Source organism: Theropithecus gelada, chromosome 19, assembly GCF_003255815.1.
Source record: "Theropithecus gelada isolate Dixy chromosome 19, Tgel_1.0, whole genome shotgun sequence".
Taxonomy (NCBI): domain Eukaryota; kingdom Metazoa; phylum Chordata; class Mammalia; order Primates; family Cercopithecidae; genus Theropithecus; species Theropithecus gelada.
Window position 1 is genome coordinate 51239104 of NC_037687.1, and position 18374 is coordinate 51257477.

Genomic DNA, 18374 nt, shown 5'->3' on the forward strand with positions numbered 1-18374 from the left:
TAGGTAGGTTTTTTGATGTTTATCCACCTACCACTCTCCCCACTAAAGTAGGTTCTGTTGTCTGTTGTTCCCATCTTTGTGTCCATGTGTCCTGAGTTTTTAGCTCCCATTTATAAGTGAGAACATGCAGTATTTGGATTTCTGTTCCAGTGTTAATTTGCTTAGAATAATGACCTCCATTTGCATCCATGTTGCTTCAAGGGACACGATTTTTTTATGTCTGTGTAGTGTTCCACGGTATATATTTACCACATTTTCTTTATCCAGTCCACCCTTGATGGGCATCTAAGTTGTTCCCATGTCTTTGCTATTGTGATTAGTGCTGCAATGAACATACGAGTTTGTGTGTCTTTTTGGTAGAATGATTTATATTCCTTTGGGTATATATCCAGTAATAGGATTGTTAGGTCAAATGGTAGTTGTGTTTTAAGGTCACTGAAAAATCTTGAAACTGCTTTCCATAGTGACTGAATTAATTTACAGTACCACCAAGAGTGTTTAAGCATGCCTTTTTCTGTAACTTCACCAACATCTGCTATTTTTTGACTTTAATTACGACCATTCTGACTGGTGTGAGATGGTATCTCATTGTGGCTTTTATTTGCATTTCTCTGATTACTGATATTGAATATTTTTTCATATGCTTGTTGGCCATGTGTATATCTTCTTTTCAGAAGTGTCTGTTTATGTCCTTTACCCATTTTTAAATGGGTTTGTTTGGTTTTTGCCTTTTTTTTTTCTTATAGATTCTAGCCTTTAAGACTTTGTCAGATGCATAGCTTACAAATATTTACGCTCATTCTGTAGGTCGTTTACTCTGCTGATACCCTGCAGGAGCTCTTTAGTTTTTCTTCTAAGGTTTTTATACTTTTAGATCTTACTTTTAAGTCTTTAATCCATTTTCAGTTGGTTTTTTAATACGGTGAAAGAAAGAGGTTCAGTTTCAATCTTCTGCATATGGCTAGCCAGTTATCCCAGCAAAATTTATTGAATAGGGAGTTTTTCTCCATTGCTTGTTACTATTAGATTGTCATACTATATTTTTAAGTTCAATGTTCGTATGTTTATTGCTAGTATATAGAAATATAATTGATTTCTGTATGTTCATTTTGTATTTTGTGACCTTGCCGAATGTTACCTATTAGTTATAGAAGTGTTTTTGTAGATTCCTTGGGATTTTCTATGTAGACAATCATGTTATCTGTAAGTATCAAAAGTTGTTTTTTCTTGTTTTTGTTTTGTTTTCTGATTAGTATGCTTTTTTTTTTTTTTTTAATTTCTTGCCTTATTACACTGGCTAGAACTTCCAGCACTATTTTGAGTAAGAGTAGATAGCTTAACTTTATTTTTCATGTTATGGGGAGTATATTCAATATTTCATCATTAAGAATGAGGTTAACTAGGTGTTCAAGTTAAAGAAGTTCTCCTCTATTTCTCTTTTTCTGAGAACTTTTATCATAAATGAATGTTGACTTTCCTTAATGCTTTTTCTGCATTTCCTGAGATGATCACCTGATTTTTATTATTAGAAAAAAAAAATAATGATGGGTTATACTGGTTGACTTTCAAATTTTGAACCACCCTTGCCTCAATGGCATAAATACCACTTTGCCATAGTGTATAATCTTTTTATATTTTGCTGACTTGTACTTGCTAATGTTTTATGAGGAAATTTTGCATCTATATTCATAAAGAATATTGGTCTGTAGTTTTGTTTTTTTGAACTCCTGTCTTTGGTTTGGGTATCACTAATACTAGCTTCATAAAATGAACTCTGAAGCATTTTTTTTCTCTTATTTTCTAGAAGAAATTTTGTAGAATTACTGTTAATTCTTCAAATGTTTAATAGATTTCTCCAATGAAACCATCTAGGCCAGGAAATTTATCTTTTGGAATTTTTAAAATTATGAATTCAATTTTCTTAATAGGTAAAGAACTATTCAAATGACCTATTTTATATAGAGTAAATTTTGGTAGTTTTTGTTTTAGCAGTATTGAACCGTTTCTTCTAAGTTGTCAAATTTACATATATCAGAATTTTTTATAGTCTTTTCTTTTTCTTTTGATGTTGGCAGGGTCTGTAGTGATAATCTCTGTTTCGTAATCTATATTGGTAGCTCGTTGTTCTCTCTCTTTTAAGAACCAACTCTGTTTCATTGATTTTTAGAAATTGTTCTGTTTTCAATTTCATTGGTTTTTGCTGTTTTTATTATGTCATTCCCTCTGCCTGTTTTGGGTTTGTTTTGCTTTTGATTAATGTGCACACTTAATGTTAACAAACTTCCCTCTCAGCATTACTTTAGCTGTGTTCCACAAATTTTTATATTTTGTATTTTCATTATTTGACCCATGCAGAATTTAGAAGTTTTAGTTTCTAAGTATTGGGAGTATTACTGTTATCTTTTAGTTGATCCCTAGTTTGATTCCATGGTTGTCAGAAAACACAGTGTATGACTTCAGCACCTTGAAATTTGTTGAGGTTTGTTTCATGACCCAAGATGTGGTCTATCTTGTTAAGTGTAAAGCGACCCTATGAAAAGAATACGTATTCTGCTGTTGTTGGGTATTTTATTCTATAAATATCAACTAGATCAAATTGGTTGGTGGTATTATTGAGTTTTTCTGTATTCTTTCTGATTTTCTGTTTAGTAATTCTGTCAGTTTTTGAGATAGGGTTGCTAGCATCTCTAAGCACAAGTATGGATATGTTTGGCTTTTCAGTTCTGTTAGTTTTTGCTTCACGTATCTTGCAGTTCTGTTATTTGTTGTATGCCCATTTAGGATTGCTATGTTGTCATTTTGGTGAAACATATTTCTGATTATATAATGTTATTATCTGTCTCTGGTAATTTTCTTTGCTCCAAAGTCTACCTTATCTGACATTAATATAACCACACTTGCCTTCCCTTGATTAATGTTTGCATGATACATCTTTTTCCACCATTTTACTTTCAACTTGCCTATATTATTTTGTTTAAATTTGGTTGTTGACAGCCTATAGTTGAGTCATGTTTTTAATCCACTCTGTGAATCTGTGTCCTTTAATGTCTTTATATTTAGACCATTTACATTTAATTATTGATGTTTAGTCATTAATCTATTTGTTGTTTTCTGTTTGTTCTGCTTTTTATTTCTTGATTTGCATTTTTCTCCCATCCTGGGGATTACCTGAGCAGTTTTCATAGTTTCATTTGTTTTTGAGTATATCTTTTTGTATAGCTATTTTTTTTAGTGATTGCTTCAGGTAATATATGTACATAGCCTCACAGTTTACTGGTGTCTTCATTCACCAGTTCAAGTGAAGTAGAGAAACTCTGCTTTTCTTTTTATTTTATTTTATTTTATTTTATTTATTATTATTATACTTTAAGTTGTAGGGTACATGTACATAACGTGCGGGTTTGTTACATATGTATACTTGTGCCATGTTGGTGTGCTGCACCCATCAACTTGTCATTTACATCAGGTATAACTCCCAATGCAATCTCTCCCCCCTCCCCCCTCCCCATGATAGACCCCGATGTGTGATGTTCCCCTTCCTGAGTCCAAGTGATCTCATTGTTCAGTTCCCACCTATGAGTGAGAACATGGGGTGTTTGGTTTTCTGTTCTTGTGATAGTTTGCTAAGAATGATGGTTTCCAGCTGCATCCATGTCCCTACAAAGGACACAAACTCATCCTTTTTTATGGCTGCATAGTATTCCATGGTGTATATGTGCCACATTTTCTTAATCCAATCTGTCACGGATGGACATTTGGGTTGATTCCAAGTCTTTGCTATTGTGAATAGTGCTGCAATAAACATACGTGTGCATGTGTCTTTATAGCAGCATAATTTATAATCCTTTGGGTATATACCCACTAATGGGATGGCTGGGTCATATGGTACATCTAGTTCTAGATCCTTGAGGAATCACCATACTGTTTTCCATAATGGTTGAACTAGTTTACAATCCCACCAACAGTGTAAAAGAGTTCCTATTTCTCCACATCCTCTCCAGCACCTGTTGTTTCCTGACTTTTTAATGATCGCCATTCTAACTGGTGTGAGATGGTATCTCATTGTGGTTTTGATTTGCATTTCTCTGATGACCAGTGATGATGAGCATTTTTTCATGTGTCTGTTGGCTGTATGAATGTCTTCTTTTGAGAAATGTCTGTTCATATCCTTTGCCCACTTTTTGATGGGGTTGTTTGTTTTTTTCTTGTAAATTTGTTTGAGTTCTTTGTAGGTTCTGGATATTAGCCCTTTGTCAGATGAGTAGATTGCAAAAATGTTCTCCCATTCTGTAGGCTGCCTGTTCACTCTGATGGCAGTTTCTTTTGCTGTGCAGAAGCTCTTTAGTTTAATGAGATCCCATTTGTCAATTTTGGCTTTTGCTGTCGTTGCTTTTGATGTTTTAGACATGAAGTCTTTGCCCATGCCTATGTCCTGAATGGTACTACCTAGGTTTTCCTCTAGGGTTTTTATGGTATTAGGTCTAACATTTAAGTCTCTAATCCATCTTGAATTAATTTTCGTATAAGGAGTAAGGAAAGGATCCAGTTTCAGCTTTCTACTTCTGGCTAGCCAATTTTTATTTAATAAACTCTGCTTTTCTTTACATCTCTTGTGGAGCACCCGATTCTGTCGCTGATCGTGGCACCACTATATAACCCGCATGAACCTAGGGGGACCAAACAAAGCTGGGCAAATGTGGGAATAAAAGACAAGAGACAAAAGAGTATATTTGGAAGAAGCGGTCGGGGGCACCTTGCCTCTAGTGGACAAGAGCCCTGAGCTTTACACAGTCTTCCATATTTATTAGGCAAAAGAGATAGTGAGAAGGGGAATGGAAGAAGGGATCAGCTGCTTGGTCCAGAGCAGGCTTGCAAGAATGCAGTCTTTGAACAACGGGCTGTAGATGTCACAGTAGATAACCTCAGCACCAGGGAGTGATTGCCTCCAGCAAACCTTCTGCAGGAGCAGTCGTGAGTTTGCCTACATCCTGCATTCATGAAAAACAGTTTGTTGTTTGATCATACAGCCTCCAGTGGAATGCTGAGTTGGTCACATCCCACTAGCCTTTGGCTCCCTGCAATTTCTTTTTATAATTGTCTTAAACATCTCCTTTATGTACATATAAAACCACATTAGACAGTAATAATATTTTCATTTCAAATTTCAAACATAATTTAAACTCAAGAGGAGAAGGAAAGCCTATTTACTGGTATTTTTGCTTACTTTTGCTTCTTTTTCCTTTCTGATATTCTAAGATTCCCTCTTTTATTATTTCTCTTTTATTCAGAGAACTTTCTTTACCCATTCTATTAGAGTAGATCTGCTGGTTGCTAATTATCTTAGTTTCTCTTCTTCTTAGAATGTTTTGATTTCTTCATCATTCCTGAGGAATATCTTTACTGGCTATAGGATTCTGGATTGACAGTTTTTTTCTTTCCACCCTTAAATAATACTGGGCCTCTTTTGTCTGCCATCCATGGTTTCTGATGCTCTCAATCACAATTTCTCTCCAATGGGTAAGGTGTAAATTTTTCACTGATGCTTTCAATACTTTCTTTTTGTTTTTGTCATTAGTTTTCAGTAATATAATTATGATATGTGTTTTCACGGATTTATTTGAGTTTATCCTGTGTGGAGTTTGCTCAGCTTCTTGACTCTATGGGCTTATTGTGTCTTACCAAATGTGGGAGCTTTTAGTCATTATTTCCTCAATTACGTTTTTGGCCTCACCTTCTTTCTCCTCTCCTTCCAGGTCTGTAATGACACAAATATTGGATCTTTTGTTATAGTCCAATTAGGTCCCTGAAGCTCTGTTTATGTTTATTTTTCAGTTTAATTTCTCTCTATTGTTCAGATAGGGTAATTTTTATTGTTCTATCTTTGTATGCACTGTTTCTTTCCTCTGTTCTTTTCATTCTGCTGTTGAACTTATCATTGAGCTATTTATTTCAATTATTCTTCAGTTCTAAAATTTGTGTGTGTGTGTGTGTGTGTGTGTATATATGTATGTATATATACACCATGAAATACTACTCAGAAAATAATGAACTATGAAAAATAAATAATGTCTTTTGCAGCAACTTAGATCAAGCTGGAGACCATTATTCTACAGGAAGTAACTCAGGAGTGGAAAATCAAATACTACATGTTGTCACTTACAAGTGGGAGCTAAGCTTTAAGTGTACAAAGGCTTACAGACTGGTATCACCAACATTGGAGGCTCAGAATACATAAGGTTGGAAGGAGGGTGAAGGATGAAAAACTACCTATTGGGTACAATGTGTACTATTTGGGTGATGTATATTCTAAAATCCCAGACTCTCCACCACTATACAATTCATCCTGTAACCAAAAAGCACATGTACTCTGTATTAGGATGTTCTTGCACTGCTATAAAGAAATATGTGAGGCTGGGTAGTTTATAGGAAAAGGGGTTTAATTGGCTAATGGTTCTGCAGACTATATAGGAAGCATAGTGGCATCTGCTTCTAGGGAGGTCTCAGGAAGCTTACTATTATGGCAGAAGCGAGAGGGGGAGCTGGCACATTGCGGCTCCTGGCTGGACCAGGAGCAAGAGAGAGAGAGAGGGACCGCAGGTATCATATACTTTTAAATGACCAGATCTCACAAGGTCTCACTTACTATCCTGAAGACAGCATCAGGACATGAGAGATCTGCCCCCATGATCCAAAAACCTCCCACCAGGCCCCACCTTCAGCATTGGGGATTACAATTCAACATGAGATGTGGGCAGGGAAAAATGTATATCCAAACTATATCATTCTGCCCCGGACCCTCCCAAATCTCGTGTCTCTCTCACATTGCAAAATACAATCATGCCTTCCCAATAGTCACCCAAAGTCTTAACTTGTTCCAGCATTAACTCAAAGTTTAAGGTTCAAAATCTCATCTGAGTCTCATCTGAACAAGGCAAGTCCAGTCCACAAATGAGCCTGTAAAGTCAAAAGGAAGTTATGTACTTCCAAGATAGAATGGAGCTATAGTCATTGGGTAAACATTCCCATTCCACAAGGGAGGAACCAGCCAAAAGAAAGGGGTTACAGGCCCCATACAGGTTTAAAACCCAGCGGGGCAGTCATGAAATCTTAAAGCTCCAAAAAAATCTCCATTGACTCCATGTCCCACACCCAAGTTACACTGATAGAAGGGGTGAGCTCCTGAGGCCTTGGGCAGCTTTTCCCCTGTGCCTTTCGAGAGTTCAGCTCCTGCAGCTGCTCTCACTGGCTGTTGAGTGCCTGTGGCTTTTCCAGGCTCAGGGTGCAAGCTGATGGCGGATCTACCATTCTCAGATCTGGAGTTTGGCCACCTGCTTCTCAGAGCTTCACTAGGCAGTGCTCCAGTGGGGACTCTAGAGGTTCCATCCCCACATTTCCTCTAGGCACTGCCTTAGTAGAGGTTCTCCATGGGGGCTCTTCCCCTACAGCAGACTTCTATCTGGACACCCAGCAGGCTTTTCTGTACGTCCTCTGAAATCTATGTAGAGGGTACCAAGCCTCATGCACTTTTATGCTCTGTGCACTCACAGGCTTAACACCATGTGGAAGCTGCAAAAGGCTATGGTGGCTTACCCACTCTGGATTGGTGGCACGAGCAGTATCTGCGACTCTTTGAGCCACAGCTGGAGCCAGAACAGCCAGAATGTGGGGAGCATTGTCCTGAGGTTGTGCAGGCTTTGGGAACCTTGCCCTGGCTACCCAAACAATTCTTCCCTCCTAGGCCTTTGGGCTTGTGATAGGAGGGGCTGGTGAGAAGAGCTCTGAAATGCCTTCAAGGCCTTTTCCCCACTGTCTTGGATATTAGCACTTGGATCCCTTTTAGTTAAGCAAATATCTAACAAGTAGTTGTTCCACAGCTTGCTTGAATTCTTCTCCCCCAGAAAGCTTTTTCTTTCTCTGCCATGTGGCCAGGCTGCAAATTTTCTAAACTTTTATGCTCTGCTCCCTCTTTAAAGCTCCAGCTTAAAGTCATTCCTTTGCTCTTGCATCTGGGCATAGATTGTTAGAAGCAGCAGCCAGGCCACTTTTTGAGTGCTTTGTGGCTTAGAAATTTCTTCTGCCAGATACTCTAAGTCATTGCTCTGTAGTGCAAACTTCCACAGATCCCTAGGGCATGAATAGAATGCAGCCAAGCTCTTTGCCAAGGCATAACACACATGACCTTTTCTCCAGTTTCTTGTAAGTTTCTCATGTCCATCTGAGGCTGGACTTCATTGTCCGTATCACTGTCAGCATTTTGGTCATAACCATTTAACCAGTCTGTAAGAAATACCAAACTGTTTCTCATCTTCTTGTCTTTCTTGGAGCCCTCCACACTTTTTCTAACCTCTGCCTGTTACCCAGTTCCAAAGCTGCCTCCACATTTTCAGGTGTTTTTAAAGCAATGCCCCACTCCTCAATACCAGTTTTCTGTATTAGGCTGTTCTTGCATTGCTATAATGAAATGCCTGATACTGGGTAATTTAAAAAGAAAAGAGGTTTAATTGGCTCATGGTTCTGCAGGCTTTAGAGGAAGCATGATGTTGGCATTTGCTTAGCTTCTAGGGAGGCCTCAGGGAGCTTACGATCATGGTGGAAGGCAAAGAGGGAGCAGGTACCTCACATGGCAAAAGCAGGAGCAAGTGAAAGGGGGTGGGGGGGGCACATACTTAAATGACCATATCTCACAAGAACTCACTTATTGAAATGACAGAACCAAGCCAAGAGAGATTTGCCCCCATGACCCAAACACCTCCCACCAAACCCTACCCTCAGCATTGGAGATTACAGTTCCATATGAGATTTGGGTGGGGACAAATATCCAAACTATATTACAGTCCTAAAGCTATTGAAATAAAAAATAAAAATAAAATTTTAATTGGATGCTTTCTATGTTCTATTTCTTTGCTGAGACTCATTTTTCATTTGTCTGAAGTATGTTCGTAATTGCTCGTTGAAGCATTTTTATCCTGGCTGCTTTCAAATTATTGTCAGCTAATTCTGTCATCTCTGACATCTTGGTTTTGGCATCAGTTGATTGTCTTATTCAGTTTGACACCTTCTTGGTTCTTGGTATGACAAGTAATTTTCATTTGAATCCTGGACATTTTTTGTATTACATTATGAAAGTCTGGATCTTCTCTAACTTCTCTGACATTCCTGCAGGAAGATAAAAGATGGGGGTAGGTGGCCATCAACTTGTTAAGGTAGAAGTCATAGTTTCCCCTTGGCCTCTGTTGATATTCAAGCTGGGTGGAGGAGCTCCTTGTTACTGCTGGGTAAGGGTGGGAATTCTAGCTTCCCATTTGGTCTCTGCTGACACTGTGGTATACGGGGCTGGTCTTCTTACCATTGGCTAATTGTGAAAGTTGTAATCGCCACTAGGCTTGCTCTGACACCACCCCAGTGAGGAGGGGGCAAGCATCTTATTGCTGCTAGGTGGGGGTACAAGCCCAGGCTCCTCAGTCTTCACTGATACTGCTGCAGAGAGGGCCTTGTAACCAGTTAGTGGGGATGAAAGTCCTGGCTCCCTGTTTTGCTTTCTCTGATTCCACCCCAGTGGGAGTGTTGGGATACCTGGTTATAGCCTTCAGAGGGCAAAAGTCCAGGTTCTTCTCGACCTTGGCTGGCATGATGGGAATGGGGTTGCTCTTTTATTTTGTGCTGTTTGGCTGGAATGGAGGTGGTATTATCTGTTTTCAGTCTTTCTAGGTTGCCTAGTCGTTTGACTAGACAAAGCAGTATTTTGGGGACTTTTTTTGTCTTTGTCTGTTTGTGTACTGGATTGCCAGCTACATCAGCTCCAAGTCTGGGGATTGTGAAATGAAAAGAAAACCCTGGGAACTTCCCACTGTGTTGGTGTTTTTTCTTGGGTCTTGAGGTCTGTTGCTGGTCTGCCACCTTCTCTCCATTTTTCAGTTATCTTATGTTTATTTTATATATAACGCCCATGGTTTTTGGTTATACCTAGCAGGAAAAATAGAGACATCCCTATTGTTTCACAAGTGGCAGTTACTTTTTAATTGCCAAATTATCTGTTCATCTTTATAACTGAGTTTGAATATGATCGTATCATTTGCCAGATAGCTGCTATTCCCATTCTTTTTAAATTTGATATGATTCCTGATAGTTTGATATTTAACTATTTATATATGTATTTTTAATATAATCACTCCTATGTCTTTTTTGCACATAACCCCAAGCTGACATTTTTTTAGCTTAAGTCCCAGTTAGCAGATTTTTAAAAACATCTCAACAGAAGAGATAAGTTAGTGTGTACATATGTGGTTCAGAGACACTTGAATTAGTTGTTAATTTTAACCTGTGTAGCAGTGAAGGCTATTACTTAATTCATAGAAGCAATTTTTAAGTTGGATTGGGGTATCTTATAACTGGCATTTTTTAAAATGTAGGGCCTTGTTTCTAGTCTCAAATTATACTTCACTAAACTTAAATACTGTTCTTCACTAATTGAGTATATGAGAATGGTCATTTTGAATAAGTGCATCTTTCAACAAAATTGTTAAAGGATTTCTACTTTTGGAAGAATCTGAAAACTGATTTGTCTAAAATGAAAGACAGTGGAACAGGAATTGAATGTTGACAGTCTGTGTGTTGTGGTGGGGTGGGGTGGTTTGAAAATGATGCATGCTAATGACTTGCTAATCTGGAACAAATGAAGTGTTGGTTTAAAATACCTAATAAAGCTTATCTGTAAAACACTTTATCTTTGTGCTTTGCATTTGCACTGTGTAAACGGCTAAAAAGTGATTGTAATAAAACTCTTCCTGCGTTTTTGGAACTGATTGTTATTATCTCAAATTGTAACTTGCAGGGTGCTGGCGTAGAAATATATGGAAGTAAGTGCGGGTTCCCTGAGTGAGAATGGACCTGCTGTTGCAAGGAAGGGCTCCTCATTAAGCTGAACATCAGTTGAGACACTTGCTTTCTAAAGGTCGGAATGGTTTCACCTAAGAAATTATGCTTTATTACATTCCCATGTTGGGTCCTATTGTTTTCTGATTTTGAAAGGCCTAAATAGTATATAAATTCTAATAATATCAGTGGCTAATGATTGAAAGTCTTTTGCAAGAATGCTTTGTTGCCTATAGATCAGCAGAAATGACAGAGGAATGCTGCATCACACTGTGCTACAGCATGTCAATCAGCATAGTTTTTCTGCTTTATTTTTAAAATAGTGTGAAAAAAGCCAAGATTTTTTAAGCAGGCAGTGTTGAAAAGACAGTTCCTTGAAACATTTGTTTCAGTGTCACAGGTCTTCTTAGATGAGCATTATGACATTCCCAAAATATCCGTGGTGAGTAATATCATAAAATGAAGGTTATGGTGTTTTCTTGGTGACAGCTACAATTTTCTCTAACCTGCAAGAAAATGCCCAAGATGAAACTGAAGGTATGCGATATTTAGGAATTTTAGATAGAAAAATCAGACCTAATTTACTTGTTTTTAGCATTAAAATCTGATTAAGGATCTGAGTCTTCCTGCTTTTTTCTTTTTTCTTTTTCTTTTTTCTTTTTTTTTTTTTTTAAGATTGCCAGAATATATTTGGGCATGGAGAAAGAGAAGTTTGGTAAAGCTATAATATTATAGAATCTGAGGGAGAAAGGAACTTTCAAAAGTCAGCTAGTTCAACTGTTCATTCAAAACTTTGACATTGTGGTTTCTGTGGTCCTGCAGTTCCCTTCTTACTATGGTTGGCTTTCTATAAACAGATAGAATGAGGATGGGTGTGTGATAGCAGTGGTGGCTCCGGCTGGCTTCTGTTGAGGTTGGAGGTGGGGAAATCCATGTGCCAGGTTGAGGGCTGTGTTTACTGGAGTGGATAGTGGAGTTTGCCTCCATTTTTTATTGGCAGAAGGAAGTGCCTCCCTGTCATCTGCCTCTCTTGGCAGCAAAGGTGAGCTAACTCACTGGATATTTGTGAACTTCAAAGCGATGACATAGATCTCAGTCTACTAAATCTCAGTCATAGAGAAGAATTAAGCATTGACTGAGTTAAGGGAAGTTTAAAGCAGTTTCAAGAGTACTCCTTGTCATCCTTCAGGGTCCACTCCTGAAGAACTAGTACTTTATTTCTTCACAGGTCTGAAGGGTGAAGTCAAGGTGTCAGCTGGACAGTGCTCTGATTTGAAAGCTCAGTTGGGGCTGGATGCAATGGCTCAGGCCTGTAATCCCAGCACTTTGGGAGGCCAAGGTGGGCAGATCACCTGAGGTCAGGAGTTCGAGACCAGCCTGACCAACATGGAGAAATCCCGTCTCTACTAAAAATACAAAATTAGCCAGGTTTGGTGGTGCATGCCTGTGATCCCAACTGCTCGTGAGGCTGAGACAAGAGAATCGCTTGAACCCGGGAGGCAGAGGTTGCAGTGAGCCGAGATTGCGCCATTGCACTCCAGCCTGGGCAACAAGAATGAAACTCCATCTCAAAAAAAAAAAAAAAAAGCTCAGTTGGAAGAACCTACTTCCGAACACATTCATGTTATTCATCAACAGAATTCATTTCTGTAGGTGGTAGGACTGAGGTCTCTGTTTTCTTGTTGGCTATTGGCTGGGGCTTGCACTTAGCTTCTAGAGGCTGCTCTCGGATTCTTGCCCCGTGGTCCCCTCTATCTCGGCAAAAGAGAACCTCCCTCAAGGCAAACCTTTCATGCTTTGAATCTCTCTGACTTCCTCTTTTCCAACCAGCTGGAGAAAACTGATTAGGAACCTTAATTACATTGCAAATTGCAGTGCAAAGTCCTTTTGCCATTTTATCATCATGAAAATAATACCAGGGGGCTGGGATCATGGAGCTCATCTAGAGTTTGCTTCAAGATTGGGAATTAAAGGAAAATAGCACTGTCTTACCTATCTGCATCCTAGTTCCTAACACAATGCTTAACAGATAGTAAATATCCAATAAATATCTGTTGAGTGGAGAAGATTCTAGGATGAAAAGGGTAGACAAATAGTTCAAAATTTGTGATCCTGTATGAAGATCAGGAAACCGCATAAAAGAGCAAGACAATCGCTCATTGAGATTCTTATGGCAAGGAATTTGTAAACTCCAGTTAGATGACAGGAGGAATGCTTGGCAGAAAAAACTTGAAAGCTCTAACAAACTATGTAGAAATATTCATGTTTTAGTTGGGCTAGCTTGTATACTGAACTTTGTCATAGTTTGTTTCTCCAGAAAATAAAGCACTTAAAATTCAGACGAGTAGAAAGGCAGATGTAGCTGAAAGAGTAGATCCAGAGGAGCTGATGTAATGTGCACCTGCTGCAATGGAGCTTTATGCAAGATCTGACCTTTCTGAGCAAGTTGAGGGAAATTGTAAATGAACTGGTTCCTGCCTTTACACAAAAAGGCCAGATAAAGAAGAAAAGGTTAAGTGAACTGGGGATCATGCAAGCTGATGACAACCTAATGCCACAAGTGATGTTTGTTGGAATTATGGGGATCCAGTTCAAGTGGAATGAGAAAGAGTGTTTTGGCACATTTCTGATCACAATGATATTAGATAGCAAGATAGTATATTTTGCACATGCTGCCCGAAGAATCACTGTTGCCGTTGTAGTTTGCTTTATGTCTGTATTTTATATTTGATTATTCTGCTGGGCTTGAGTATAGATTTATTTCTGTTAGCAGATGTTGCACATCAAACACTCCTTCTTTATAAGAAAGACTGTAAAAACGTATAACAGAAAATATTTGGAGATTTCTTATCCGAAAGCCTCACTTTCTTAAACATATAGTTCTCTTGTAATAAGCCCATTTGTAACTGTCTAGTGTAATTATACTTTAATCTGGCGCTTCAAAGAGGAGGAAGAAGGGAAGAGAATGCGAGACGAGTGCATAAAATGCAATAGGTGTCACATGTACAGCCTTCTTCTCAGAGTGTCTTCTTATCCCAATTACAGTGAGTCTGATTTCCACCCTAGATTTGCATAATAGTTGTCCTAAAATAAAAGCTTTTATGATTGGGAAGTTATCTGCCTAATCAGACTTATTATTGGGAATCTGAATGGGATGCATTTTCATGTTGAACTGTGTAATCATCAAAACAGCAATAGGTAGCACAGCAGGTCTGAAAAAGAGATGAAATGTGTTGTTCAGAGCCACCGTGTACATAGAGCATTTTTACTATTGCTGAATGAGAATGATTAAAAAGAAGGTATTTTTCCTTCATTGTAACAGTATTCTGATCATATTTCTTTCACAGTCAAAATGATTACCTATACAACCTATATCGGTTGTGTGTTTTTGGTATCATATTGTTGAGACACAGCTTTTAATAATATATATTTAAAAAGTGTATATGACATTAATATGCATAATGATTAAGATTATAGTGATGAAATAATAAAATCAAATCTTGTTATTTTTTCAAACCCATTATGGACCATAGTGCCAGTGTAGCCTATGTGATTATCTTAAGAACCCACAGTATTTTATCTTTTTGGTGTTTCAGAAAGAGTATTACTGTTTTTTTTTTCCCTAAGTGTGGTTATGTTTATTTCTTAAATTTGAAAAAAAAAAAAAAAAAACCTCTTATTTTTAAGATGCTACTAAATGTAGAAGGATATATGTTAGATTTATTGTTTGATCACTGAAATTTTTTTTATTTCTTTTTAAAAATCCTGTTGCAAAGAGTTTTAAAATGTAATGCTGATTAATTCTACTTCAGCTTCAGCCAAATATTGATTAAAAACCATTTATTCTTTTTTCTTTTTCCCTCTAGATATGATGTTTTAAGATAAAGCCATTTATTCATCTTAAAAAAAACCATGCTGGTTTTTCAATTGAATTTTCACTTTATCTTGGAGTTTAGATTTTGTATATTCTTTTGTAACTTTCTAGAGTGTCAAGACAATATACAGATAGGTCAGTGAAGTTAATACCATCCTCGTTCCTGATAGTTTTTCAGAGTTTATTTTGATTTTAGTTTAAATCTAAGCTAATATTAATTTTTATTCACGTGATTAGTTATTAGTGAATAGGCCTTATGTGGTCTTGTTTAAGTTACAGAGAGTAGATTTTTTCTCAGTCATAGAGAGTCATACATCTCAGATGGCATAGTGTAGGGAGTATTGAGAGCACCCTGGAGTGGTATGGATTTGGCATTTTAGATGAAAATGCTGATGTGGAAAAAGGATAGTCTTCTGCGTTGATTGAGCTACCCTGTGTTCTGTCTTTCTGGTCTTCCCTTAGTGTAACCTGAATATGGCAGGTAGCAAAATTCTGTACCTTAATTGACTACATTTGAGCTTCACAAGTATCACCTTTCCTAGGTTTCTTGTTCTGTCATTGCACCATAGATGTAAACATGAATGTATTTTTAAAAACTGCCTAGAGATCATTTGACCTCAAGTATATCCCTCTTTCCTAGAGTTGTAGAAGGATGATGAAATATTTATTTTCTGGATTTGGCTTTCCAGATGGAGATGAAGAAAGTTATATATCAAACACTGATGACCTCATGGGAGCAATACTACTTTGTTTCTTTATAATTCAGTTTGCTGCTGCTATTTCTTCTCCTTTCTAGGAAAAATATTCCATGGGCTTCTTTGGAAATTAAGATAAATTTGATGACTGGGCTTTGATGCAAATTTTATGCATGAAGTTTTATTTTATTGTGTGATTTTAAAAAATGTGTATAAATAATATTTTTCAAGGTCTTTTATGTGTTAGTGTTAAAGTGAACGTTCTCCTCTTTTGCCAGCTCTCACTATTAACAGAAAAATACATATCTTAAAAACAACAAACCAGGCATAATATAATAATGCTCTGAAAATTGCTATTGCTGTTTTCCCTTAACACCTTGTGGAAAATTATGTCTGTACATACAAATCCACTGCATCCCTGTGTATTTGTGTTCTACTCCATTGCCAGAGTTCTTTCAGTTGTGAGTGACAGAAACTCAGCTCAAGCAGGCCTTATATGGGTCGATCCTGGAACTAGGAAGTCTGAGGACAAGAGCTGATTTTAGGCATGGTTGGTGGATCCATCTTTTTAGTTCTGCCTTTTCTGGTGGGGCTGTCACTCTCAGGTTGGGTTTGTTCGATGCGGTGCCAAAGATGGCCTCAGCAGCCCCGGTTTTTATGGACTTGGAGAGAGAGACTCCTTTCTTCTAGCATCTGCTTGACTCTGGCCATATTTTCTGCTTGTGTTTTGACCACTCACTATACAACCAGAGAAATGGAGTCATCTGTTCCTATTAAATCATGTTTCTATCCTGATAGAGAGCGGGTAGAGCCTCGTGAATGATGCCTTCCAGGTGATGGAAGGGCAGTTTCTAGGGGAAAGGGGCAGGCTCTGTTGCTAGAAGAAGGTGGAAAGACTGCTTTGCAAGCAAAAACATCAATGTCTGCTGTGGATGGATGAGTCATTACTTAACCTATTCCCCGGTATTGATGGGTATTCAAATTTCCAGTTTTTCATTATTACAAATAGATACATAGAAAGGATTCAAAATGCAACACTTTGTGTCTTCTCTAAGATATTCTATGTTTAGATTGTTGGATGAAGACTTTTTGGGTTGAGGGTTGTGGATTTAAAATTTTGATAGCTTTTGCCAGAATGTCCTGAACAACAGAGCACTGTTTTACACTCCTACCCACAGTATATGGGAGTGACAGTTTGACATGCTTTCATAACACTGAATATTAGCAATTTTAAAAAATGCTTCTCTGATGAATGAAAAAAAAATTGTAATTTGTATTTGATTACTGTTATTTGATTTGATTATCTCATCATTTACTATATTTTCACAGGTTTATTTTTCTGAAAATTGCCAGTGCATCTTTTGCCTGTTCTACTGGATTTGAGTTTTTAAATTGATTTATGGTTATTGTATACAGTATGGCTTTTAATCATTTAGTATTTAAACAAATGCATCATATATATATAAGTATATATGTAGGTAACATACTCGTATCTATAGAAATGTTTATACTTTCAAGTATGAAGTATTCTCTTGGGCTGCCTGAGCTTGTGAACTTGGTTTATGGTATTTTATTTAAGTTTTACTTGTAGTCAGATCTACTCTTCTGAGTCTTGTGACTTGTTTATATAGGCCTTATCTATCACAGGATTTAAAAAATTTAATATTTTCTAATGACTATAATCTTGTTTAAATTTACATTTGTATTCCATCTGTAATTTGATTTTGTGTACTGTATGATATGGAGCTATTTTTCTCTAAATGCCTCAGGAGTTCTCACGATACTGTCTATTGAAGAGTTGATTCTTTCCCCATTTACTGGGAATAATACTAAATTCCCATGTGTGCCTACTGTTAACCCTCTGGCCTAAATACTCCCAACCAATATTTTAGTTAAACGTATATTCTGCTACAAGGACCCAAAGCACTAGCACCCTACCAAATTTGACCAGAAGGACTATTTTCCAGACATCCTGAATGTAGCAAGTTGTTTTTCCTACTAATGACTAGGGGAAAATGTAGTCTTACTCTTACTCCATTCTTATTTCTAAAGGCTTCTTAGCTATTTTTGTTTTAAATCAGCTTATATCATCTTTTTTGCTACAATAAAATAATCACCAATTTTAAGTGATTCTGTGGGTCTTGACAAATATATGCAGTTGTATACCTATCACAATCATAATATTGAATGTTTGTATCACTTCCAGAAGTCCCTCAATTTCTTTTGCAGGCAAATTCCCCTGCCCATACTTGAACCTGGCAACCATTGATGTGCTTTCTGTCACTATAGTTTTGCCTCTTCTTGAATTACATAGAAAAGAAATGAGTCAGTATATAGTCTTTGCTGTTGCTCTTACACTTTGCATAATGCCCTTAAAATGAATTCATCTGTTGTTTCCTGTATCAGTAGTTTGTTTATTTCTATTTATCTGTTCATTCACCAGTTGATGGACCACTTGGGTTGTTCATAGTTTTTGGTTATTATGGATAAAGTTGCTAAGAATATTTGGGCAACAATTTTTGCCTGAACATATATTTCATTTCTCTTGGGGTAAATACCTGTGAGATTGCTGGACTATATAGTAAGTGCATATTTATTTCATTATAAAGTTTCAAATTGTTTTCCGAAGTGGCTGTCCCATTTTGTAGTCTTATCACCCATGCCTGAGAGTTCTAGTTGCTCCTCATCTTTGTCAGCAATTGCTATTGTCCGTCTCTTAAATCTTCAGTGTTCTGTGGATGTGTCATGGTAGTTCATTTTGGTTTTAATTTGAATTTCTCTTATTATTAATGATGTTTAATATATTTTCATGTGCATATTTGCCATTTATATCTCTGGTAAAGTGTCTATTTAAATCTTTGACCTTCTTTTTATATTGTTTCCAAATCAGGTTGTCTTGAGTCATATGTATATTTTTTTTGCGGGGCGGGGCG

The 18374-nt window shown here is 37.3% G+C and overlaps 1 pseudogene; it reads left to right on the forward strand.

Moving 5' to 3' along the window:
- LOC112611990 overlaps nt 1-13603 on the forward strand; it is a 42869-nt pseudogene extending 29266 nt beyond the window's left edge.
- The last annotated feature ends 4771 nt before the right edge of the window (nt 13604-18374 follow it).